The sequence below is a fragment of the Rhinatrema bivittatum genome, chromosome 9 (genome assembly GCF_901001135.1).
Source record: "Rhinatrema bivittatum chromosome 9, aRhiBiv1.1, whole genome shotgun sequence".
Taxonomy (NCBI): Eukaryota; Metazoa; Chordata; class Amphibia; order Gymnophiona; family Rhinatrematidae; genus Rhinatrema; species Rhinatrema bivittatum.
The window spans coordinates 228,435,962-228,463,608 of record NC_042623.1 but is presented as its reverse complement, the minus strand read 5'-3'; the positions used below and the strand labels follow the sequence as shown (position 1 = coordinate 228,463,608).

Genomic DNA, 27,647 nt, shown 5'->3' with positions numbered 1-27,647 from the left:
TTTCAATATAAAGGCTTGTAGCACTTAAAGGATCAAACAAGATATGTAATAAAATTTACTAAATGTACTTTAAGTTGACAAAACAGCATTAATAAACACTTGTATTAATATAGCTAGGATATTTTGAGTGTCATACATTTATAGGTTTTTCTTTTTTGCTTTTAATTGTGAATAACTTATTAAACCTTAATTATTAAATATTTAGGAAAAACAGGCATAAGGTGTTCAAAATCCTTTATTTATTCCTTCAAATATGCCCACATTGAATAAATACCTAGCTTCACTTTCATTGCCTCATGCTAAACTGGAGATCAAAAGTAAAGATCAAAAGCTGGAGAAGAAATCAGTAATTAGTTCATTTTGGAGACAAAAGAAGCAATGTACAGGACCATCTGGTATGACATTCTGTGAAATTTACATTAAACATTTTTACCAAGACATAAAAGATTTTCTCTGCAATCTGGAAGTTTCCATAGTGTGGAAAGGGGTACACTGCATGGTAAGAGATGGTTTTAGGACGCCACATTCTACCACAGTAATAATATGTAGTGACATAAGTATTCTTAAATATATTTCTTCTCTAATCAAGTTTTTTTTTTTTTTTAATTGATGCAAAAGTGAATTTTAATCAATTTGTACTGGATTATTTTCTTAAGATTTAAAATAAATTCCATTATAAAGGTTTAAATACTGACAATTAATTGCTCACATTTTAGTTTTAAAGGAGGGAGGAGAGGGGAGGGGAGAGCATGTTTGTAAAATGTCACAACCATAGTGCTTGATGCTGAGCTAAGGGACTATAGTAAGCTTCTTTAAATATTGACTACCATAAAACAAAAACAACCATAATCCCAACCGCCGACCTCAGGCAGATCGAACATAAACACAGAGCACATTTAAACCCAGCCTAAAAAGAAACTGTAAACATTTTAATGTGCTAAGGCAGATTATCTGCTGTTGGGGACAAGGAAATTAGTTTTACCACACAGGGACATCTGTGGTTTGTACCTTGGCTCTGATCCAGACAGAAAGTTTTGGCTGCACAGAGTGGCTTATGCTACAGATGGTCTGGAATTGGTTGACCTGGGGATTTCTCAAGTGTGCAGAATGGTAGTACTCCAAATCTGCCAAATCAAAACCAATGGTGAACTTTTACCAATGACCTCTGAACAAGAAAGTCTGTGGTATTATAACTGCAGTTACATTCAGTCCTTGACACCCCATGTGTGACTTGTATTGCCCAGCAGCCTTGCATTTACAAATCCACGTGATCTGTTAGCTAGCCGATGATATTAGTTCAGTGCAATATGTTTGTCTACGTTAGTAACACAATCTTCAAAATGATATTTGCTGTGACTAATTTTCCAGGAGCCTCTGGAAGAGAAACACATCAGCACTGAATTTAAAACGTTTTTCTGCCAAAGCCCCTGTACAACTGAAAACGGATTTCTGGAACAGGGCCATAAAGAAAATCCAGAGCAGATACCAAACCTGTGAGTACACGGCCACCATCCATTCATACTTCTATTTATGTACTCACAGAAACAAAATTGTTGGAATCAAGAATTTCCTCTGTCACAAAGGAGCAGGTTACCATTTAGATATACAGTACTTGTTTTGCCAGAGATGGCACGAATAAGTGAACCCTCAGAACATAGACTGAAGTGCTAAATTACAGCACTGGAGAATAAACCAGCAGCTACAATCAAGTAAATAGAGAATATAACAAAAAATGAAAGCGGATGTATTTTATACACAAAAATCATTGGTGACAAAACCTAACCGCTCCTTCCCCACCCCAGCCAAATGCTTTACAAGCAAGTTCTCATAAGGCAACCAGTTACACTTAAAGTGAATTATGGGAATTTCATTAATTTTCTCTCATGACTTTTTTTCTGATGCATTTGGGAAGTGCAATTGAATAACTGAATAGTCGTCTGGCATTCTTGGGGGATCAGTGGGTTTATTTTTAGAGTAGGATGAGTGAGCAAAGTTGAAGCTTTTGCAAAAAACTGAAGCCAAAAATGTGACTGGCCAGGGCAGCCCAGAACAGTCTGTGTGCTGGAAGAGTAATGGTGAAAAGAAATGCAGAAGGGATTGCTGATGAACCAAAATACTCCATGGATCTGATACAACTGCTCTGCTGCACACACAAATCCCGATGGGACCAACTGGATTAGTGGCGTGCACATGCATGTGCGCATTCTGAAATTTCTGTCTGGATAAGGCCAGTATGGTAGCAGTGATCATCTCCATTTTCAATATAATGTTAAAATTCTAGTGCCAGGATTTCCTGCAAGCATCTGAAGTTAACTTTTGGAAGGACTCTGATCCTGCCACAAATACACCAACATAAAATGAACACTAACACAGCAATCAAGTGATGCTCCAATATACAGCATTACAAACAATATCATTTAAGAGGACAAAGTTCATGTATATACAAATCATAAAATTTAATTTCAGTCCCCCCAATTCACTCTTAAGGAACAACATTTAATGTTCTGTGATAATAATAAAAAAATGCTTTGGGAATCTGAAGCAGCGCCAACACAAACCACTTGGCAACTGTGAAGCTGCATTATTTTTACAGAGCCAGAGTGGTAAAATGCAGCACTCGTCCAGCAAGACAGTCCGTTCAATACAAGCAGAAAAGGGGTTTGCCATGTCATTGTTCTCCAGTAATTCCTTGGGGGAGAAGAGGCAGCATTGCTTGAAGCCATCCATTAGAAAGAAATCACTCGTCTTTTACATTACGTAACTATGAAGATGTCCAAACTTGAACTCATTTCATTGATTCTTCATTGCGATGTGTATTCTGAGAATATGCATGAAGAGCCTGTTATAAAAAAAAAGACAATACAGACAGGTACCAATTATAGTCAGAAACATAATAAGACAGTAAATGATGGTAGAAACACTGGTCTATCTAGTTACTCTTGCTCACATTGCCGTGTGTGTGCGTGTTCTAATATGAGTAATTTCACAGCCCGAGCACCACCACACCCAATCTACTGTATCTATCATGCAGAAGCACAGGTCTTCAAAGCTTGTGTTTGTTCTACACAATGAGAAATTAATGATGCTTTCCTACGAATCTTATTGAGACAGCTCTTAGATTCTATCATTCTGCTCTTACTCAAATTAGAACAATGTTGGATACATAAAATCTGTACTGTGGGCCCATTAGGTTTAAATAGAGAGCAAGATCTTTGTTTTTTTTTGTAATACATTTGCAAAAGAGTTTTGTTTTTTTTTCTCTTAGTCTTTCCAGGAGTGACATCAACATATTCGAGATGACACTTCAGCGACATATTTTTAAATTCAGTGTTTTTTCACGCACTGAAGAAGTGAGAGACATGTTTTGACTGGGAAAGAACACAGCACATAGACAAGATAAGTTATTTCCCTTAATGCAGATATATATATATATATATATATATATATATATATATATGAAACATTGGCTGGTATCTGGGTCCTTTGAATTGCAAGATATATATATATAATTCTCAGTTATTTCCAAGGGTGTTTTGCAGTATTACTTCATTCATTGTTTTTTTGGTAGAAGGACATTTATCAATTTTGTTTTTGTGAAGGATTAACATTAATACTTTCTAAAGACACCATTTATTTTCTTGGATGAAAGTGGGTGACAGAGTGGACCACAGGACCATAAATGGAGAAATTACTTACCTGATAATTTCATTTTCCTTAGTGTAGAGAGATGGACTCAGGACCAATGGGTTATGTGCTCCCCCTGCAAGCAGATGGAGTCAGGTTTCAAAGCTCACATCACCTTAGATACACCCCCTGCAGTGACCACAGTCTTTCAAATATTCTCTTCAAAAGCCATTGTGGATATACTATTGAAAAAACCTGATTAAAAATGGATAACCATAACTGTACTCAACCAAACAAATGCTGAATCCCAGTAAGATTATAGATGCCTTGATCTAGGGATTGGTTGATGGTTTAGCCGTAACCTCTTGGATAATTCCTTGGCACCATTCTTGGGCAGCTGTGGGCAAGATGCTGAGTCCATCTGTCTACATTAAGGAAAACGAAATTAGCACAGCCCTTGAAAGGCTACACTCTCTCGGGCCTGAACATCCAGGCGGTAGAACCTGGAGAAGGTGTGCAAGGAGGACCACATTGCCACTTGGCAGATGCTGATGGGAGACAGCAGTTTAGCTTCCGCCCAGGATACTGCCTGAGCCCTAGTGGAATTAGCTTTAACCTTAAAGGGTAATGGCTTTCCTGCCTCTACATAAGCTCCCTTGATCACCTCCTTGATCCAGCAAGCTAGGACAGCCCGCGAAGCTGGTTTGCCCCATCAACTTCCACCGTGAAGCACAAACAAGTGGTTCGTCCTGTGCACCGGTTCTGAAAGTACCAGATACTGCACCAAAAGCCTACTGTCGTTTAAATGGCAGAGGCAGTAGTCTTCCGTGTCCTTGTGCCTATCTAGGGACGGCAATGAAATGGACTAATTCACATGAAAATTCGAGACTATCTTGGGCAAGAAGGATGGAATGATACGAAATTGTTACACTCCTGGGGGTCATCTGGAGGAATGGTTCCTGACACAACAATGCCTGTAGTTCAGAGATGCGATGAGCCAAGCATATCGCCACCAGGAACACCATTTTCAGGGTTAAAGGCATAAGGACAGACTGCAGAGAGGACCCTGCCAAAAACTAGAATACTAGATTAATATTCCATAAGGGAACCTGCCACCGTAGGGGTGGCTGGAGGTGCTTTACCTCTTTTAGAAAATGGGCCATGTCCCGATGCACCGACAGGCAGGTTCCGTTCACCTCACCTCTGAAACAGGAGAGCGCCGCTCCTTGGATCTTCAAGGAGTAAAGTGACACCCTTTATTCAAGCCATCCTGTAAAAATTCCAGAACCAGAGGGATCTTGGCCGTCTGAGGGGCAACCCCGCGTTCCTCGTACCAGGCCTCAAAAACTATCCAGACCTGCACATACGCTAAGGACGTCGAGAACTTCCGTGCGTGGAGCAAGGTGGAAATTATTGCCGCCAAATATCCACGCTTCACGAGGCAAGTCCTCTCAAGGGCCAAACCGTAAGACAAAATTGAGTCAGATCCTCGTGATGGACCAGACCTTGCTGGAGCAGGAACAGGGGGGTCTCCACCAGAAGTCTTCACATATCTGCATACCACAGGTACCTAGGCCAATCTGGAACTGCTAGAAGGACTAATCCCCTGTGGTGCTCGATCCTGTGAATGACCCCGCCCAACAAAGGCCATGGAGGGAAGGCGTATAGTAAGTCCTCTTCTAGCCAAGTCTGAACAAGGGCGTCGATCCCCAGGGATCGCTGATCTCTTCTGTGACTGAAGAATCAGGAAACCTTCGCATTGTGAGATGCGGCCAGCAGGTCGATGGACGGGAGGCCCCAGCGATCTACCAGCAGCTGAAATTCTCTGGCTGACAACGCCCATTCTCCTGGATCCAGACTCTCCCTGCTTAGAAAGTCTACTCTGACATTGTCTTTTCCTGCGATGCAGGAGGCAGAGATCATCTGTAGATTCAATTTCACCCAGTCCATAAGGAGATCTATCTCCAGAGACACTTGCTGGCTCTTGGTTCTACCCTGGCGGTTGATGTAGGCTACCGTTGTTGCATTGTCAGACATCACGTGGACCGCCTGACCCTGGAGTAAGGGGCTGAACTGTAGACAAGCCAATCTGACTGCTTCCAAGCAGTTTGTGTTCCAGAGCACTTCTTCCTTGGTCTAACGCCCCTGGAGCATCAGTTCCTGACAGTGAGCTCCCCAACCCCAAAGGCTCGCGTCTGTTGTGAGTACCAGCCAGTTCAGTAGAGACAGGTTTACGCCCTTGCCCAGGTGAGCTTTCTGAAGCCACCACTGGAGCACAGAACATACTTCCATCGGTAGGTGGAGGTGAATCTAATAGTCTTGAGCCAGCGGGTTCCAATGTGACAGCAGGGAGTGCTTAAAGTGGCTGCATGTGTGCCCTCACCCACGGTACTAACTCCAGGGTTGATGCTATCAAACCGAGGATCTGAAGGCAGCTCCACACCTTGGGGCGTATCATCTTCGTTAACTGATGCACTTGGGATATCAACTTCCTTATCTGCGAAGGCGGGAGGAAGACCTTGCCCTGCTTGGTATCGAACCGGACTCTCAGATATTCCAAGGACTGGGAGGGCTTGAGGCTGCTTTTGCCCATATTTATGACCCAACCAAGCTTCTGAAGCAGGGACGTCACCCTGCTGGTCACACAGAGACTCTCTTCCCATGACTTCGCCCGGATCAACCACTTACCGGCCAGCTTTTCCAATTCATTTCCGAAGAGGAGTGATCCCTTAAAGGGCATCTTTATGAGGTTTGCCTTAGAGGTCGCGTGTGCTGACCAATTTCACAGCCATACCTGTCTTCTGGCCGCTATCACTGAGGCCATGCCTCTGGCCAAGGTACGGATTAGGTCAGAGCCCGCGTCAGCTAAAAAGGGCTCTGACCTAATCCGTACCTTGGCCAGACTCCACAGCTTCTCTGGAATACGCTCCTGATTCATCCACCACTCTAGAGAGGAGCAAGCCACCAGGGCATAGCAGGAAGCAATAAGGGTGGACTCCATCCACCTGCATCCTTTAAGGCCGCTCCTCTCTCCACTGGGATAGTTTGCTTCGAAACAGCGCAGACCAGTGCATCCACTTTAGGGAAGTGCAGGCATTCTCTAGCCACCGGACCCAGTGGGTATAGAGCTTCTAATGCTCAACCACCTTTAAAACTTGCTTCACGGGTGTCCCATTCCAGGTCAATCAACTCCTGGATGGCTTTCAGTACCGGAAAATAGAAAGAGGCTTTCCGTAGAGATACCAGAATGGGATTCTTCTTAGGTTCCATCATGGAGTCCGCCCCAGGAACTCTCAGCATCTTCAGAGTCTGGGAAACCATGGTCGACAATTTGTCTCTATCGAAAAACTATTAATATGGTCCTATATGGTCCTATATGGTTCTAAACCTGGAGGGATTTCTCCATTTTCCAAGGAATTTGGATCCCCTTTTTCGCCCATGCTGTACGAGTCCCTGCCAGAAACACCCTGGGTGGGGTGAGGCGAGGCATATCCTGAGGTCTGCCGATAGGGCTGGGAGAGGGAGAACTTACTGGCTGTGAATCCGTCCAGACAGGGCCAAGTGAAGCAGACTGTGCCTGTACTTAGGCTTAAAGACCTTGAAAAAATTTCACCCAAGAGAAGGCCGCCAGGTCCATATCTAGCCCAGGAATAACTGGAGAGGGTGCCCGCTGAATTTCCCTCTCCTATGGAAGAGCCAGCCCCAGGATTATTTAGATCCGGAGTGCTTCCGGTTAAGGTTGTGGCTGACCCATCCTCAGAATGGGAAGAACCGGGCTTGGTAAAGTCTGGGGAGGTCAACTTTCCCTGGGCCTCCTCACAGTGCAGACATAAGTAAGAATCCAGATCAGACTGAGTAGCCCTAATATGACAAGCAGCGCAGAGAGAATGGCGCTTATGTTTCTTTGCTGCCAGAGCCATTAGAGATGACAGTTGTGAATTCAGCCAGCTCGCGCTTGAATACTTTTGTACACACAGATTTCGGGCACCTAAGCAAGCCGCGGTGAGGTGCATGCACCGCCTGTGCGGTCAAGGAATTCTGCGCTTAAGTAGAGTGCGCACAGTACATGCTCAGAGCCGGCAGGTACAGTGCGTACCGACACTGCATGGAGGGCAATGCAAGGCACACAAAACTGCGCGCAAGATGGCTCCAACGTGGACTACCACTTGGTGTGCCTACTAAGCCTGAAGAGGGGCCGCTCAACCCGCTTCCCTTTACAGAAAGGGATTGGGAATGATGTCGGTACGGCGTGCCGAGCAAGGAGACCAGCGGAAGTCTTACTGAAACCCTTCCAACATCTCTGAATGGGAAATTTTTTTTTTTTTTTTAACTAACCTGGGCTCAGTGCTTACTGGCTGAGTACAGAGACGGTCTCTGGCTGCGGGGGATGGGGGAGCTCCTGCACCTGCTACCTTTCAGCTGCTTCAGCAGCAAAGTCCACGCTGGGAGCCAGCTACCGGATCAAGGCACGTCTCTGAGGGATCTCAGAAATCACCTCAGGAATTCTTAACTGGGGAGGAACCTTTAGGTATCACCGCAGGAGAGCGGGGCTCAATCTTTCTCCAATTTAAATGTAAAATTTCTTCTTCTAAAGAGTACGGTGATTCCGATAGAGAAAGCACGTCTACATCTGCTAGGAGATGGAAAGATACTGGAGAGCTGAGGTCGCTGCAGGGGTATATCTAACGTGACGTCAGGTTTCAAAGCTGATGTAATGGCTACTAGGAAGAGGACTTTCCATGTAAGTTACCTCTGTAAATTTTTACGCTACTATCCTTATTTCCTTCCTCTCCCTGTTCTACAACCTTGTTTTATTGTAACTTTGCTTCCGTTGCACTTGTTAAAAGAACAGTTTTTGCACCCCCTGTTATATGTAAACCGGCATGATATGATCTTATCATGAATGCCGGTATAGAAAAACCTTAAATAAATAAATAAAATAAATGTAAGAAATTTAACATCGCAGGAGTGTAAAGGCTCAAACAGGGAGCGCACGAGTCTTGCAAGTACTACGTTTAGGTCCCATTCGGTGACTGGTGGCCGTAGAGGGGGCTTGAGTTGTAGCAGGCCCCTCATAAACCAACTCACAAGGGGTTGTGCTGTAACCGGGGCATCCCCTACTTCCTTGTGGTAAGCTGAGATGGCACTCAGGTGTACCCTCACAGAGGAAGTCTGGAGACCAGAGTCTGAAGGGTGCCAGAGATAGTCTAATATTTATTTATTTATTTATTTATTTCTTTTATATACAGACGTTCGATCGAGATATCACATCGGTTTCCAGATAACTAAAAGAATAGGGTAGTAACAGCCCTATTTTACATTATAACATTGTAATAAATATAATAAATTATAACATTGTAATAAAATATAACGAATTGTAACAGAAATAACAGGATTACATGGAACATTTGATATAGTATATAACATATGTACATAAAATAGAGACGAAGTGGGGCAGGAAAAGGGGTCGATACCTTTTTGCGTGCACCATATGGTAAACCTTTTCCACTTAGAACGATGATTTCCTTGTGGAAGGCTTTCGTGCGGCTACAAGCACTTGAGAAAAATCATTTGAAAGATTGAGCGGTTGCAGAATCAAGCTTTCAACATCCAAGCTGTGAGGGATAGGGTCTGAAAGTTCGGATGGCGTAACATGCCTTGGTTCTGAGTTATGAGAGTGGGCGCTGTGCCCAGGCGGATGGGTTCTCTGATCGAGAGGTCGAGAAGTATGGGAAACCATACTTGTCGAGGCCAATACGGGGCTATGAGTATCATTGACCCTTTGTCCTGTTGTAGCTTCACTAGAATTTTGGTTATCAGTGGTATCGGGGAATACGCATATAGGAGGCCTGTGTTCCAGGGGCGAGTGAAGGTGCCCATGTTTTGTTGCCTGTTCAGGGAGCAGAATCTGTCCACTTTGTGATTCAGTTCGGATGCAAAGAGGTCTATTGTTGGTTGACCCCAGCACTGGAAGATTCTGGTCATTACCACAGGATCCAGAGACCACTCATAGGGATGGAACTGTCGGCTGAGGCAATCCGATACAACATTCTGTATGCCTGGGGATAAGTGGCCCGGAGATACATGGAGTGTACAAGGGCCCAGGCCCAGATCTGTGCAGCTTCTTGGCAGAGGAGATAAGAGCCTGTGCCACCCTGCTTGTTCAAGTACCACCTTGCAACTGTGTTGTCCGTTTGTATGAGAACAGTCTTGTGTGAAAGTCAGTCCTTGAACACATATAGGGCATAAAGTATTGCGCGAAGCTCTAGGAAGTTGATCTGAAATGTTGCTTCGAGTTTCGTCCAAGTACCTTGAGTTTGAAGATTGTTCACATGAGCTCCCCAACCCAAGCTGGAGGCATCCGTGGTTAAGGTCGCTTGTGTAACTGGTTGCTGGAAGTGTAGACCTGTTAACAAGTTGGCTTTGTTTGTCCACCAGAGAAGTGATTGACGTAGCTGGTGGGTTACATAAATCTGGGTTGACAGAGGTTGAATGGCTTGGAGCCACTGAGACTTCAAAGTCCATTGAGTTATTCTCATGGCCAATCTGGCCATAGGAGTGACATGGGCCGTGGAAGCCATATGGCCCAGCAACATAAGGAATTGATGGGCTGAAGCTGTGTGTTTTGTGCGCAGAGATGTAGCTAGCTTGGAAAGTGTATCTGCACGGCCATTGGGCAGGAAGGCCTTTGCCCCTGTGGTGTCCAAATCTGCTCCGATGAAAGTCAGGAGGTGAGATGGAGTCAGGTGGGATTTTTGGTAGCTGATGAGAAATCCCAATGAGTGACGCAGATTGATAGTGAGCTGGAGGGCGTCAAGAGCTCCTTGCTTAAATTGGCTCTTGATGAGCCAGTCGTCCATGTAAGGAAAGATGTGTATGTTTTTCTTGTGTAGATGGGCCACAGCCACTGCTAGGCACTTTGTAAATACATGGGGTGCCAAGGCAAGTCCGAAAGGCAGGACCCTGTACTGAAAGTGTTGATGTCCCACTAGGAAACGCAGGCACTTGCGGTGATGTGGGAATACTGGAATGTGAGCGTAAGCATCTTGAAGATCCAGAGAACAGAGCCAATCTCCTTTTTGCAGAACGGGAAGCAAGGTGCCCAAGGACACCATCCTGAATTTTTCTTTTTGTAGAAATTTGTTGAGATTGCCTGATTTCTTTGGAATGAGAAAATAGCGGGAGTAGAACTCTCTGCCCTGCTGTGTCCAGGGAACAGGTTCCACAGCCCTGGCGCCCAGAAGGGTGGACAGTTCTGACTCTAGAAGACTTGTGTGATCTTTTTGCATCCACAGAGGATTGGGTGGTGAGTCCAGGGGTACCACGAGGAAGTTTAGATGGTATCCCTGGGTTATGATGGATATAACCCATTGGTCTGTGGTAATGTTGAGCCAGTTGGTTATAAAGTGGTGAATTCGACCTCTTACTGGCAAATCTGGATCTGAATTTGTGGAGTGGCTGCTGTTCTCTGGATAGAACTCAAAATCCAGAGGCTTGGCCTGTTTGTGGTGGTGGCTGAGGCCTGGATGTCTTAGGCTGTCGAGGATGTGCTCTCTGAGACAGCCTGGTTGGCCTCACGTGAGATGTAGGTGGGTAGTATCTGCGTGGGCGATAAAATGGTTTTCTAGGGTCCCTTCTGGTGTATCTCCTTGCAGAAGAAGGGGCCTCGGTAGTAACTGTAGATAATTGCTGCAGGGTCTCATTGTGGTCTTTTAGTTGAGCCACTGCGTCTTGTATCTTGTCTCCGAATAGGTTTTCACCGGTACATGGCAAGTCTCAAGTCAGATGTTTTCAGCCAGGCCCACCTCCTGACGCTGATTCCCGTTGCCGACAAGCGAGAAGCTGTTTCAAAGGAGTCGTAAGCAGCACGAACCTCATGTTTCCCAGTCTCAAGGCCTTTCTGTAGTATGGCGTTGAGAATATCTTGCTGCTGTTGGGGAAGAGAGTCGGCAATTCCCTGAACCTGCTTCCAGAGATTCCATTGATACTGTGTCATGTAAAGTTGGTATGCAGCTATGCATAACACCAGCATAGAGCCCTGAAACAGTTTGCGGCCCAAAATATCAAGGAATTTTTGGTCTTTGCCAGGAGATGTTGAAGAGTGGCCTTCTTTTGTATGGACTCAACTACCACTGACTGATAGGGTAGTTGTGGCTTTTGGAATTTAGGAATATGTTGGACCAGATAAGTTACATCTGTCCTCTTATTCACTGGCTGGACAGTAAAGGATGCTCCCAGAGACAATGCTGGAGATCCACTAGCACTTCGTGGACAGAGATAGCCATAACCTCTTTCAGAGCATCAACAATTGGAGAACTTCCAATGTTTTGTGGCGTGTGTTCTCCTCTGTGATCAGGTCAAAGGGGATGGTCTCTGACATCTCCCTTACAAAATTAGTGAAGGAGAGATCTTCTGGGGGAGATTATCTCCTTTCTTCCGGAGGAGATGGTTCTGATAAGATATCCTCCATGGATGTGTCTGTGTCAACATCTTCCCATGTGTCAGAAAAGGTCTCTAGTCGAGATCCTGAGGGAGGGAAGAAGGTTGGTACTGCTGGACCTGTTGGCACCGATGGATCCTTCAATGGCCTCAATGGAAGATGCAGTGGCACCGGTGTGGGTTTCGGTGGCACCGAAGGCATCGAGGGGAAACATGGGCCTCTCAGTCCTGAGAGCCCTGATGGACCAGGCATCAGTTCTGGCATGGGTGGAATCTGTGTTGAAAGGGGACTGGAGTCTGTGCCTTCCTCTGAGGATCACGGAATGGGAACCAGGACTTTCAGAGACTTTGCGGGTTGCTTTGGTATCGGTGGCTCGGGCTGTGTCAGAAGGGCACCGATGAGTGCATCCAGTCTGGTTAGCAACAGTGTAAATAATCGATGGCTTCGGTGTTGGTGTGGGGGCAGGCATCGATGGCTGTAAGTCTCGGAGAGCATCGAGCACTGCCTGGCAAATGAAACCATCCAGTTCCTCCCTGAAAGCAGGTGTAGATATTGCAGCTACAGGGGGAGGCAGGCTAGGTGCTACTGGCACCTCCATAGGGACTTGTGGGGGGCTCAGTACCCGGCACTGATGTCTTTGGGGATTGCCTTGGTTTTTCAGGTGGGCTCCTCTACCTGTGTCCTCTTCACAAGTGGCTCGATAGCCATTGAGGGCGATGCGGTGTTGGTGCCAGCACCGGGAGTAGACTCACGTCTGTGCCGGTGCTTCCCTCGGTGCTCGGTCCGGTCTTTCTCCAGCACCGAGGAAGATGATATAGATGCCTTAGACGGAGTCGGTGACAGATGGTCTCCGCTGCCCTGGTGCTCCCAGCGAGGTTTGATGACTAATTTCTTCGCTGCTCCTGCCGGTGACAATTGGGTGGACGTTGATGGAGTCAGCTTGATATTAAACAGGGTCTCCATCTTGTTGAGGCGAGCCCGCCTACCCTTTTGAGTCATCTGGGCACAACTTGAGCAGTGAGAAACGTCGTGTGATGAGCCGAGGCACAGCACCCAGACATCATGGGGGTCGGTAATCGACATGGTACGGGGGCATTCTGGACATTTTCGGAAACCTGTTGCCATAATGGCAGAGGTTGAGGCCCAAAAACGGTCGATGGCCTGCGGACATCGAAAACGGTAGGGGCAGGAACCGACTGGGGACAGTGAACTTTACTCACCGAGCGATGAAAAACAATATCGCAATGGGAGACCCCTATGAGGGAACATTTTAATGAAGTAATCTTCAAGTTTTTTCCATGAGGAAAATTGTGTGAGAGAATTCTCACAGAGCTCCTAACCGCGAGGCAAACTGCAGCACGGAAAAAAAAAAAAAGAGACTGAAGGGAGACCCCTGTGGCTACAGGGATATCAAATGTTGCTTACCTGTAACAGGTGTTCTCACAGGACAGCAGGATGTTAGTCCTCACATATGGGTGACATCACAGGATGGAGCCCAATCACGGAACACTTTTGTCAAGGTTTCTAGAACTTTGACTAGCACCTACTGGGCATGCCCTCATGACACTAAACTTGCAGCCAGCAGGGGGTCCCCCTTCAGTCTTGTTTAAAGCTACAGGAAGTGCCGAAAAATAAAATAAGAAAACTAACCCAACACCGTGGGGTGGCGGGCGGGTTTCATGAGGACTAACATCCTGCTATCCTGTGAGAACACCTGTTACAGGTAAGCAATGTTGAGATTACTTACCTGATAATCTCCTTTTCCTTAGTGTAGACAGATGGACTCAGAACGAATGGGTATAGTATCAGCGTGCTAGCAGTTGGAGACGGATCTGACGTCAGCACGGGTGTATATATACCCCCACAGGAAGCATAGCAACTTAGTAATCTTCCTTGCAAAAGCTGTTATGGATGTGTGTACTGACGCTCAGTGAAAAGTGAAACAGGATTCCCCTGACCGATTGATAGTAGCTGGAGACCGCCAGCATTCCCAACCGGAAGGCGTTGACACCTGGTAGAGTGTACGCTCTTATGGAACATATGACATGGCTTACCTTGAATCGGTGAAACCCATGTACACAGGCAGCTGGGCGGGATGCTGAGTCCATCTGTCTACACTAAGGAAAAGGAGATTATCAGGAAAGTAATCTCAACATTTCCTGGCGTGTAGCCAGATGGACTCAGAACGAATGGGATGTACAAAAGCTTTACTCCCAGCCTGGGCGGGAGGCTGCCTGAGGACCATGTAGTACCGCCCTCGCAAATGCTGAGTCCTCCCTGGCCTGGACATCCAGACGGTAGAACCTGGAGAAGGTATGGAGGGAGGACCACGTCGCCGCTTTACAGATTTCTGCAGGCGACAGCATCCTGGATTCTGCCCAAGATGCCACTTGTGCTCTGGTAGAATGAGCCTTGACTTGTAGAGGCGGAGACTTCCCGGCCTCCACGTAAGCTGCTCTGATAACTTCTTTAATCCAGCGGGCGATGGTGGGCCGAGAGGCCGCTTCCCCTTGTCGTTTCCCGCTGTGCAGGACGAACAGATGGTCTGTCTTTCGTACATCCTCTGTCATGTCCAGATATCTGGGCAGCAGTCTGCCTATGTCGAGATGGCGTAGCAAACGCCCTTCTTCAGATTTCTTCAAACCCGCCGTGGTAGGCAAGGATATAGTTTGGTTAAGGTGAAATTGTGAGACCACTTTAGGTAAAAAGGAGGGGACCGTGCAAAGATGGATAGCCTCTGGAGTGATTCTCAGAAAGGGATCCCGGCAAGACAGTGCTTGTAGCTCTGAGACGCGGCGTGCTGAACACACCGCCAATAGGAACACCATCTTCAAGGTTAGAGAACGAAGAGACAGGCCCCGAAGGGGTCTTTAGGTGGATCCCGCGAGGAAATCCAAAACAAGGTTGAGGTTCCACAAAGGCACTGGCCACTTCAATGGCGGATGAATGTGCTTGACTCCTTTCAGGAAGCGAGAAACATCTGGGTGTTTGGCAATGGTCTTGCCGTCCCTCCTGGGACCATAGCAAGACAGCGCAGCCACCTGAGCCTTGATGGAGCTGAGGGAGAGACCCTTCTGAAGTCCATCTTGCAGGAAATCCAACACAATAGGGATCGTGGTCGCATGTGGATTGGTGCCATGAATGTCGCACCATGCTTCAAATATTCTCCAGATCCTTACGTAGGTGAGGGAAGTGGAAAATTGCGTGCTCAGAGGAGAGTATCTATCACGGGCTCAGAGTAACCTCTTTTCTTCAGTCTAGCCCTCTCAATGGCCAGACCGTAAGAGAGAATTGAGCTGGATCCTCGTGGAGGATGGGACCTTGACGTAGAAGGTCCCGGAGAGGAGGCAGGAGAAGGGGCTCCCCTGCTAGTAGTCTTCTCATGTCCGCATACCAGGGTCTTCTTGGCCAGTCTGGTGCCACTAGAAGAACTAGGCCCCGGTGTTTCTGAATCTTGTGGATGATGGCGCCCAGCAGAGGCCACGGAGGAAAGGCGTATAGCAGAGTCTCTGGAGGCCATGGCTGCACCAGGGCATCGATTCCGTGGGAGAACGGATCGCGCTTGCGGCTGAAGTATCTGGGTACTTGAGCATTGGACTTGTCCGCCAGTAAATCCATGTCCGGAATCCCCCAGTGATCTACAATCATCTGGAAGGCTGTGGGTGACAGCTGCCACTCTCCCGGATTTAGACTTTCTCTGCTGAGGAAGTCTGCCGTGGTGTTGTCCATCCCGGCAATGTGGATGGCGGAGATGTCCTGAAGATTCGCCTCTGCCCAAACCATCAGTGGGGTGATCTCCAGAGATACTTGTCGGCTTCTGGTTCCGCCCTGACGGTTGATGTATGCCACCGTGGTGGCATTGTCGGACATCACTCTGACTGCTCTGTTCTTCAGTTTGTGAGCAAATCGAAGGCATGCCAATCGGACTGCCCGAGCCTCTAGACGGTTGATGTGCCACACTGACTCTTCTCCGTGCAACCGCCCTTGTGCGGTAAGTCCTTCGCAGTGTGCACCCCAGCCGCTCAGGCTGGCATCTGTGGTGAGCAGAGTCCACGTGGGGGAGGACATCCTCGACCCCTTGCTCATGTGGTCGGACTGCAGCCACCACCGTAACTGTGTCCTGACTCTGGCAGGCAGAGGTAGGTGCGTGAAATAGTTCTGTAGACGAGGGCTCCAGCGAGAGAGCAGGGAGTGTTGTAGAGGTCTCATATGGGCCCTTGCCCAAGGTACCACTTCCAGGGTGGATGCCATGAGACCAAGAACCTGCAGATAATCCCAAGCTATGGGCCGACTGGCTCCCATCAAGTACTGGATACGCGTCTGAAGTTTCAACCTTCTCTTGGTAGTGAGACTGACTGTGTCTGCCTGCGTGTCGAACTGTACTCCCAGGTATTCCAGTGACTGGGAAGGCTGTACTGCTGCTGAGGTTGATTACCCAGCCCAAGCTTTCCAGAAGGGCGATCACTCTGTCGGTTGTCCGATGGCTCTCCTCTCGTGATTTCGCCCTGATCAGCCAGTCGTCTAGGTAGGGATGGACCAGAATTCCTTCCCGTCTGAGAGCCGCTGCTACCACGACAATCACCTTGGTGAAGGTCCGCGGTGACGAGGCCAATCCGAAGGGCAGAGCCCGGAATTGGAAGTGGTGACCCAGAACCTTGAAGCATAGGTAGCGCTGATGATCCGGATGGATCGGGATATGCAGGTAGGCTTCTGACAAGTCCAATGCCGTGAGGAATTCTCCTGGCTGTACTGCGGTCTTGACGGAGCGCAGAGTTTCCATGCGAAACCTCGGGACCCACAAGTATCGATTGACTGACTTGAGGTCCAGTACAGGCCGAAAGGTGCCCCCTTTCTTGGGTACCATGAAATAAATGGAATAGTGTCCAGAATTCCCAGGCAGGTACTGAGATGATGGCTTTCAAGGACAGAAGCCTCGCCAAGGTAGCGTCCAATGCCGCCTTCTTGTGTATGGGACATGAAGATTCCACAAACTTGGCAGGAGGGAGATGATGAAAGTCCAGATAATACCCCTCTCGGATGATGGCGAGGACCCACTGGTCCGACGTAATCTCGACCCATCTGGGGTAGAAGAGGGTTAACCTGCCCCCTATGGCTCCGTCCCCCAGATGAATCGGCGGAATTTCATTGTGAGGCGCGGCCTGGACCTGAGCCCGGGCCTGCTCCCCTCTTGTGCTGCTTGGTCCGAAAGGACTGATTCCTGGCCTGAGGACGCGGCGCCTGATAGCGACTCCTGTAAGGAATGAAGCGCTGTGAACTCCTGCCCCTGGAGTGCCTTGGAAAGGCGCGCTGGCTCCTTCGGAACCGATCTTCCGGCAGTCTAGGCACTGAAGAGGCGCCCCATGTACTGGCCAGTTTATCAAGGTCGCTGCCAAATAGGAAAGAGCCCTTAAAGGGCAATCTGGTGAGGCATGTCTTTGAAGGCGCATCAGCTGACCATTTCCGGATCCAGAGCTGCCTCCTGGCGGCTACGGATGATGAGATCCCCTTGGCTGTTGTCCGGACTAGATCTGATGCAGCATCCGTGAGGAACGAGAGAGCGGACTCCAAGTCAGCTGCTGGTGCGTTGTTCCTGACCTGTGACAAACAGGCACGCGTCACCACTGTGCAGCAGGTTGCAATCCGCAAAGAGAGAGCTGCCACCTCAAAGGTCTGTTTCAGAATGGCGTCCAGTTGCCGGTCATGAGGCTCCTTGAGGGCCGTCCCCCCTTCAACTGGAATGGTAGTGCACTTGACCACAGTGCTAATCAAGGCGTCCACCTGAGGGCACGCCAGCAGGTCCTGGATAGCCGGTGCCAATGGGTACATGCCCGTCAGGGCCCGGCCCTCTTTGAAGGAAGCCGCTGGTGCCGCCCATTCTAAATCTATCAGTTGTTGTGCAGCTTGCAAGAATGGAAAATGGCGGGCTGTAGGATGAAGACCTTCCAGCAGGGGGTTCTGCGCACAGGGTACCGTAGCGCTAGGACCTGTAATATCCAACTCCGCCAGACACTGAGGCACCAGGTCGGAGAGATCCTCCTTAGTGAAGAACCGCCTCATGGTTCTATATGGCTCAATCCCTGGGGGAAGTTCCCCCTCGTCCGGGAATTCGGACTCGTCAGGTGAAAACTCCTGGTCTGACTGATCTGGGCTGTCCAGCGGTGGGAGGTCACGCTCACGATAAGGGCGTGAGGGACCAGGAACAGGATCCGCAGGAGCCGCCACCGCAGGAGCCGCCGCAGCCACCGCAGGAACAACAGGAACAGCAAGTACCGTGGGAACAGCAGGGCCTGGACGGGAAGCAGTTTGCATCTGTACAAAGGCATGAATCCCCTTAAAGAGATCCACCCAGGAAATTGAAGCAGCCTCTAATCGCCGGGGTACAGGATCCCCCGGGATTCCCGATTGGTCGAGACTGCCCGCTAAATCCGGGGTAGCCCCTGGGGAACTGTCAGCAAATCGTGGCTGAGACTGGTCCTGGCCCGAGGGTCCCACGGCCTCCTCACATTGGGCACATAGGGAGTCTGGCTCTTCACTGTGCGTGGCTCGAAGCTGGCATGCAGAGCAGAGGCCGAGGGCTTTAATGCCGGAGGCAGGCGGCGCCCCCGCTGAAGACGCTGAGGCGTTCTGTTCCATTGAAAAGCGGCCACAATATACGCTTAAGAGAACAGGTGCACAATAATAATATGCGGCAGCAATATGCACGTAGTACAACAGGCGCTCAATAATATGCGGCAGCAATATACGCTGAATACAATAGGCGCACAATGAGAATATGCGGCAGCAATAGACGCTTAATACAACAGGCGCTTCATAATATGCGGCAGCAATATGCGCTTAGTACAACAGGCGCTCAATAATATGCGGCAGCAATATACGCTGAATACAATAGGCGCACAATGAGAATATGCGGCAGCAATAGGCGCTTAATACAACAGGCGCTTAATAATATGCGGCAGCAATATACGCTGAATACAACAGGCGCTCAACAATAATAACAATATGCGGCCAATATTGCCCACAGGCGCCGAGCCCAATGCGGCTCACAATATACGCACAATGTTAAGCAATAGGCTCTCAGCAATAAGCGGTTAGCAATACACGCTCAATGGCATTCAATAGGCTCTCAGCAATATGCGGTTAGCAATACACGCTCAATGGCATTCAATATGCTCTCAGCGATAGGCGGTTAGCAATACACGCTCAGTGGTATGCAATATGCTCTCAGTAATAAGGCAATATACGCACAAGGAGGAATAGAGCTGCGCCTATTACGGGCGCTGAATACCTGAACAAGGCCCACAAAATGGCGCCCTCCACGGCTTGCCACGCCGCCGATCCTCTGTTCCTCAGAGACCAGAAATAAGAGATGTACGCCTTACCTGATCCTCGGCGCTTCCCGGCTGGAACCCGGGCGGTCTCCGGCTGCGGGGGGAGAGGGCAAGTACCTTCACCGCCGCGTTTGAGGATATGCAGCCGCTGCCTCGTCCACGCCGGGACCGAGGCGCCTCGTATGCCTCACCCGAACCTTTCCGGGGCTATGTCCCTGCCGCGATTCGGCCACCGGACCGAGGACTTAAACCTCCGGGGGATCACGGAAATCACCCCGGGAAACTCTACTGGGGGAGGGACCTTAGGGTATCACCGCAGGAGTGCGGGGCTCGATGTTGTAGAAGTTGTAGTTGAAAGAAAGTAGAAAGTAGAAAATAGAAAGTAGATTTGGAAAACACGCTCAGCGAGCGTGCAGGCTCTCCAAACTGCTTTGGAGACGGAAATTACTAAGTTGCTACGCTTCCTGTGGGGGTATATATACACCCTTGCTGACGTCAGATCCGCCTCCAACTGCTAGCACGTGGATACTATACCCATTCGTTCTGAGTCCATCTGGCTACACGCCAGGAAACATTTGCTTTCTGTAGTCCTCACATATGAGTGAGTACCGAGCTGAGGATGTCCAAGAAATGCACCAAATGTACCCAAGATGTGCAATAGGTACAAGGATTGTGGAGGAATTTGGTAGAGGGCATCCTGAACCCTAACGGGCAGGTGGAAGGGTGTTGGTACGTCAAGTTGTAAAAAGGATGCGCAAGACAGATTGGCCGAAGATGGAATCTTGTCTTCCAGCCTTGTCTAAGCAATAATGGGCTGTAACGTTATGGAGAGAACTCCAGGTAGCAGCCCTGCAAATGTCAGGAAGCGGCACTGAAGTCGCCATGGCCCTCACAGAGTGTGCTTTAACACAGTCTTGAAATGGAATGCCTGCTTGCTGATAGCAAAATTATATGCAGTCCACTAACCAGAAGGAGAGAAGTTTGCTTACCCACAGGCTGCCCAAATTTGGTGGAATGGAAAGAGACAAACAATTGAGTGCTTTTCCTGTGGGCAGCTGTACGCTCTAGATAGAATGCTAGAGCACGTTTACAGTCAAGGCTATGCAGAGCCTGTTCTCCCGGATTGGAGTGAGGCCTGGGAAAGAAGGTAGGTAGTATAATGGGTTGATTAATGTGAAACTCCGATACTACCTTGGGTAAGAACTTAGGGTGAGTGCGGAATACTGCCCGGTCCTGCAGAAGTTTAGTGAAAGGCAGATAGGTAACTAGGGCCTGTAACTCACTAACTCTGCGAGCAGATGTTATTGCCAAAAGAAAAATCACTTTCCATGTGAGATAGCGAAGATCACAGGATTGGAGAGGCTCGAATGGTGGTTTTATGAGCCTTCCGAAAACCAGATTGAGGTTCCAAGAAGGGGCTGGAGAGCGCAGTGGAGGCTTGAGGTGAAGCAAGCCCTTCAGAAAACGTGTTACGAGGTGTTGTACTGCAAGAGGAACATCCCCGACACCTCTATGGAAGGTGGCTACCGCACTGACATGCATTCTGATGGAGGAGGTTTTTAGACCCGATTCTGACAAGTGCAGAGATAGTCTAGAAACTTTGTGGTGGAACAGGTAAAGGGATCAAGGGATTGAGAAGAACACCATGATGTAAACCTGTTCCATTTGTAAAAATAAGATTTTCTCGTGGAAGGCATCCGTGAAGCAATCAGGACATGGGAAACTGGCTCCGAAAGGTTAAGTGGCTGAAGAATTAACCTTTCAACATCCAGGCCGTCAGACAAGAACTGAAGATTGGGGTGGCATAGGCACCTGTCGTTCTGAGTGATCAGATGGGTCCTTTCCCAAGGGAATGTGCCCGCGAATGGAGAGGTCCTGAAGAATTGGAAACCACACCTGGCGAGGCCAGTGAGGTGCTATCAGGATCATTTTATTTATTTATTTATTTATTTATAACTTTTATATCCCGATGTTCCTGTATAATACAAATCACACCGGTTTACATAGAAACTGAAAGGTCGCCCGAGGGCGGTACAAGGAACATAAGATACAAGTGAATAGAAAAACCAGGGAGAATGCATAATTAAACATAAAAACTTCCCTTCAAGACAAACTTTGAAAACTCTCATTAATTACATGGAACATGAGAAACGATAGATTGCTAGGAGAAAACGCTTACAACATTGGGGACAAGTTAAAGGAATGCATAGGCAAGCGGAATTCAAAAGGAAATAAAAGTATACCTTAGGTCAGCTAAAATTATAGGTTCATTGCAAAGACTGAAATAAAGAGTGAGGATTGGGCCGCATGGGGGGATTTGGCCATGCTAATGTGCAGTTGGGCATAAAGGGTTGGAAACATTGGGTGGTTGGACATGAAGTGGTTGGAACCACAGGGTGGGGGATCTCAGGAGAGAAGCCAGATGAAAAGAATTGGGATGACTAGTTCGTAAGAACGAGTGCGCTTGTCCGAGATTACATCTGTGAGAGTTATCTTTCCAGAAAAGGACAAATCGGCCTCTGGGAGTGGATGACTTTCCGAAGAGACTTGGCTGAAAAGCCAGGTTTTCAGGTTTTTTTTGAAAACCAATGGGCAAGGTTCTAGGCGGAGGTCCGGGGGGAGTGCATTCCAGTGCGGGGGACCAGCTGTGGAAAAGGCTCGTTTCCTTAAGGAGGTTTTTGCTGGGGGGCATACAGTGTGCCTTTGTATGCTCTTCATGTGTCCCTTGTCCTGACGTAACTTCACGAGAGTCTTCGAGAGAAGTGGCAGTAGAGGGAATGCATATAGGAGACCAGTTGCCCATGAAAGGGAGAATGCATCTCTTGGCTGAGAGTGTTGGCTGCGAGTGAGAGAGCAAAAGTTCTCTACTTTGCAGTTCTGAGGTGACGCAAAGAGATCTATGTGGGGGTAACCCCAATGTTGGAATATTGAGTCCACTACAGTGGGGTCGAGGGACCACTCGTGTGGTTGAAAGGCGCGACTCAGCTTGTCCGCCCACACATTGTCCACTCCCGGCAAATAGGTGGCCCTGAGGTACATCGAATGGGAGAGGGCCTCCGCCCATATCTGTGCAGCCTCCTGACACAGTAGGCAGGAGCCCGTCCCTCCCTGTTTGTTGATGTACCACATGGCCACCTGGTTGTCCGTCTGAATGAGGATGACCTGGTTGGAAAGGTGATCCTGAAATACCCGGAGAGCATATCTGATTGCTCAAAGCTCCAGGAAATTGATTTGGTGTTTGGCTTCCTCTGGAGACCAAGTTCCTTGTGTCTGCAAATCGACGACATGGGCTCCCCAGCCGAGGTTGGAAACATCGGTGGTGAGAATTATTTGAGGGTCTGGAGCCTGGAAGGGTAGGCCTCGGAGGAGATTGTCAGTCTCTAGCCTGGTGGCAAAATCAGATCAAAGTGAAACGGTGATGTGGACAGTGGTCGATAGAGGTTGGACGGAATGAGTCCATTGTGATCTTAGAGTTCACTGCATGACTCTCATGGCCAAGCGGGCCATTGGGGTAACCTGTACTGAGGACGCCATGTGTCCTAGCAGGATGAGGAAGTGGCGTGCAGTCATGCATTGCTGAGACTGTAGCTGGTACGCGAGAGAAATGAGAGTGAGAGCTCGCTGTTGAGGCAGAAATGCCTTTGCCAGCAAGGTGTCCAAGTCTGCCCCAATGAATGATAAAGTTTGAGATGGGACTAAGCAGGATTTTGCGTAGTTGATGAGAAATCCTAGCGAAGTCAGAGTGTGTAAAGTAAGACGTAGGGACGACAGAGCCGCCTGCTGAGTGGGAGCCCTGATCAACCAATCGTCTAGATCAGTGGTTCTCAACCTTTTTCCCATCGTGACACACCTGACAGGCCATGCTCACATCTGTGACACACTGCTCATTACAATTCACGGCGGAAATAAAAAGTAAAGGTCTGGTAATTATTTTTATTGTTTAAAATGAAACAAGGAAAAGATACGTATTCTGTCTGAACAGAAATTACATAAATAGTAAACTTCCCACACCAAAACAGCACCAATTTCCAGCACTTAACAGTAACCACCTTACCTGTTAAAAGGCAACACTGAAAATATTACACCAGGCCTTAAGACACCAATACACCTCCTATTTGGAAAACGGACCAAGCCAGGCTGCATAGAGCCCTACACAGAAACTACACGCCAGGAGAAAACATCACCTGAATCACATGTGCTGACCCTCACCTAACAAAGAATAAAGAGACCAAAATGCATAACTAGAAGCATGCAGACAACAACTGAATTGGAAACTGCAACAAACCATAGTCTCTGTATGCAGTGTAATAAAGGAAAAAAGAAGCATCACCCATCCTTATAAAACAAATCAAGAAATATAAAATCAGTAGCAGTAAAACCATGCTAACAAAAATGTTGAGATTACTTACCTGATAGTCTCGTTTTCCTTAGTGTAGACAGATGGACTCAGAACGAATGGGTATAGTATGCTCGTGCTACCAGTTGGAGACGGATCTGACGTCAGCATGGGTGTATATATATACCCCCACAGGAAGCGTAGCAACTTAGTAATCTTCCTTGCAAAAGCTGTTATGGATGTGTGTACTGACGCTCAGTGAAAAGTGAAACAGGATTCCCCTGAACGATTGATAGTAGCTGGAGACCGCCAGCATTCCCAACCGGAAGGCGTTGACACCTGGTAGAGTGTACGCTCTTATGGAAACAGATGACATGGCTTACCTTGAATCGGTGAAACCCATGTACATAGGCAGCTGGGAGGGATGCTGAGTCCATCTGTCTACACTAAGGAAAACGAGATTATCAGGTAAGTAATCTCAACATTTCCTGTCGTGTAGCCAGATGGACTCAGAACGAATGGGATGTACAAAAGCTTTACTCCCAGCCTGGGCGGAAGGCTGCCTGAGGACCATGTAGGACCACCCTTGCAAATGCTGTGTCCTCCCTGGCCTGGACATCCAGACGGTAGAACCTGGAGAAGGTATGGAGGGAGGACCACGTCGCCGCTTTACAGATTTCCGCAGGCGACAGCATCCTGGATTCTGCCCAAGATGCCGCTTGGGCTCTGGTAGAATGAGCCTTGACTTGTAGAGGCGGAGACTTCCCAGCCTCCACGTAATCTGCTCTGATAACTTCTTTAATCCAGCGGGCGATAGTGGGCCGAGAGGCCGCTTCCCCTTGTCGTTTCCCGCTGTGCAGGACGAACAGATGGTCCGTCCTTCGTACTTCTTGTGTCATTTCCAGATATCTGGGCAGCAGTCTGCCTATGTCGAGATGGCGTAGCAAACGCCCTTCTTCAGATTTCTTCAAACCCGCTGTGGTAGGCAAGGATATAGTTTGGTTAAGGTGAAATTGTGAGACCACTTTAGGTAGAAAGAAGGGAACCGTGCGAAGATGGATAGCCTCTGGAGTGATTCTGAGAAAGGGATCACGGCAGGACAGTGCTTGTAGCTCTGAGACGCGGCGTGCTGAACATACCGCCAATAAGAACACCATCTTCAAGGTTAAAGAACGGAGAGACAGGCCCCGAAGGGGTCTGAAGGTGGATCCCGCGAGGAAATCCAAAACAAGGTTGAGGTTCCACAAAAGCACTGGCCACTTCAGTGGCGGACGAATGTGCTTAACTCCTTTCAGGAAGCGAGACACATCTGGATGCGTGGCAATGGTCTTGCCATCCCTCCTGGGACCATAGCAAGACAGCGCAGCCACCTGAACTTTGATGGAGCTGAGGGAGAGACCCTTCTGAAGCCCATCTTGCAGGAAATCCAGAACAATAGGGATCGTGGTCGCATGTGGATTGGTGCCATGAGTGTCGCACCATGCTTCAAATATTCTCCAGATCCTTACGTAGGTGAGGGAAGTGGAAAACTTGCGTGCTCGGAGGAGTGTATCTATCACGGGCTCCGAGTAACCTCTTTTCTTCAGTCTAGCCCTCTCAATGGCCAGACCGTAAGAGAGAATTGAGCTGGATCCTCGTGGAGGTCCCGGAGAGGAGGCAGGGGAAGGGGCTCCCCTGCCAGTAGTTTTCTCATGTCCGCGTACCAGGGTCTTCTTGGCCAGTCTGGTGCCACTAGAAGAACTAGGCCCCGGTGTTTCTGAATCTTGTGGATGATGGCGCCCAGCAGAGGCCACGGAGGAAAGGCGTATAGCAGAGTCCCTGGAGGCCATGGCTGAACCAGGGCATCGATTCTGTATGAGAACGGGTCGCGCTTGCGGCTGAAGTATCTGGGTACTTGAGCATTGGACTTGTCCGCCAGTAAATCCATGTCCGGAATGCCCCAGTGACCTACAATCATCTGAAAGGCTGTGGGTGACAGCTGCCACTCTCCCGGATTTAGACTTTCTCTGCTGAGGAAGTCTGCCGTGGTGTTGTCCTTCCTGGCAATGTGGATGGCGGAGATGTCCTGAAGATTCGCCTCTGCCCAAGTCATCAGTGGGGCGATCTCCCGAGATACTTGTCGGCTTCTGGTTCCGCCCTGACGGTTGATGTATGCCACCGTGGTGGCGTTGTCGGACATCACTCTGACTGCTCTGTTCTTCAGTCTGTGAGCAAATCGAAGGCATGCCAATCGGACTGACCGAGCCTCTAGACGGTTGATGTTCCACGCTGACTCTTCTCTGTTCCACCGCCCTTGTGCGGTAAGTCCTTCGCAGTGTGCACCCCAGCCGCTCAGGCTGGCATCTGTGGTGAGCAGAGTCCACGTGGGGGAGGACATCTTCGACCCCCTGCTCATGTGGTTGGACTGCAACCACCACCGTAACTGGGACCTTACTCTGGCAGGCAGAGGTAGGTGCGTGGAATAGTTCCGTAGACGGGGGCTCCAGCGAGAGAGCAGGGAGTGTTGTAGAGGTCTCATATGGCCCAAGGTACCACTTCCAGGGTGGATGCCATGAGACCGAGAACCTGCAGATAATCCCAAGCTATGGGCCGACTGGCTCCCATCAAGTACTGGATACGCGTCTGGAGTTTTAACCTTCTCTTGGTAGTGAGACTGACTGTGTCTGCCTGGGTGTCGAACTGTACTCCCAGGTATTCCAGAGACTGGGAAGGCTGTAGGCAACTCTTGCTGAGGTTGATTACCCAGCCCAAGCTTTCCAGAAGGGCGATCACTCTGTCGGTTGTCCGATGGCTCTCCTCTCGCGATTTCGCCCTGATCAGCCAGTCGTCTAGGTAGGGATGGACCAGGATTCCTTCCCGTCTGAGTGCCGCCGCTACCACTACGACCACCTTGGTGAAGGTCCGTGGTGACGTGGCCAACCCGAAGGGCAGAGCCCTGAATTGGAAGTGGCGGCCTAGAACCTTGAAGCGCAGGTAGCGCTGATGATCCGGATGGATCGGGATATGTAGGTAGGCTTCCGACACGTCTAAGGCCGTGAGGAATTCTCCTGCGGTCTTGACGGAGCGCAGAGTTTCCATGCAAAACCTCGGGACCCACAAGTATCGATTGACTGACTTGAGGTCCAGTACAGGCCGAAAGGTGCCCCCTTTGTTGGGTACCATGAAATAAATGGAATAGTGTCCAGAATTCCCAGGCAGGTACTGAGATGATGGCTATCAAGGACAGAAGCCTCGCCAAGGTAGCGTCCAATGCCGCCTTCTTGTGTATGGGACATGAAGATTCCACAAACTTGTCCGGAGGGAGATGATGAAAGTCCAGATAATATCCCTCTCGGAGAATGGCGAGGACCAACTGATCCGAAGTGATCTAGACTCATCTGGGGTAGAAGAGGGTTAACCTGCCCCCTATGGCTCTGTCCCCCAGATGAATTGGCGGATTCTCATTGTGAGGCGCGGCCGGGACCTGAGCCCGGGCCTGCTCCCCTCTTGCGCTGCTTCGTCCGGCAACAATATACACTTAGAACAGGCGCACAATAATATGCGGCAGCAATATACGCTTAATATAACAGGCGCACAATAATATGCGGCAGCAATATACGCTTAATATAACAGGCGCTTAAATAATATGCGGCAGCAATATACGCTTAGAACAGGCACACAATAATATGCGGGCAGCAATATACGCTCGATGATATTCAATATGCTCTCAGCAATAAGCGGTCAGCAATACACGCTCAATAGTATAGCAAATGTTGCTTATCTGATGTAACAGGTGTTCTCACAGGACAGCAGGATGTTAGTCCTCACAAATGGGTGACATCGAGGATGGAGCCCAACCACGGAAAACTTCTGTCAAAGTTTAAGGAACTTTGACTGGACCCTACTGGGCATGCCCAGCACGGCACTAACCCTGCAGCCA

General features: G+C 48.7%; 1 protein-coding gene across 2 annotated transcripts in view; it reads right to left on the bottom strand.

Annotated features, from left to right (window-relative positions):
- Positions 1 to 217: 217 nt before the first annotated feature.
- The window catches only part of OPA1 (OPA1 mitochondrial dynamin like GTPase), a 568,764-nt gene continuing 541,334 nt past the window's right edge, over positions 218 to 27,647 (bottom strand). For both annotated transcript variants that reach the window (XM_029616769.1, XM_029616770.1), the window contains one exon: positions 218 to 2,839. The gene's annotated coding sequence lies outside the window, so the exon portion shown is untranslated. The remainder of the gene's footprint in view (positions 2,840 to 27,647) is intronic.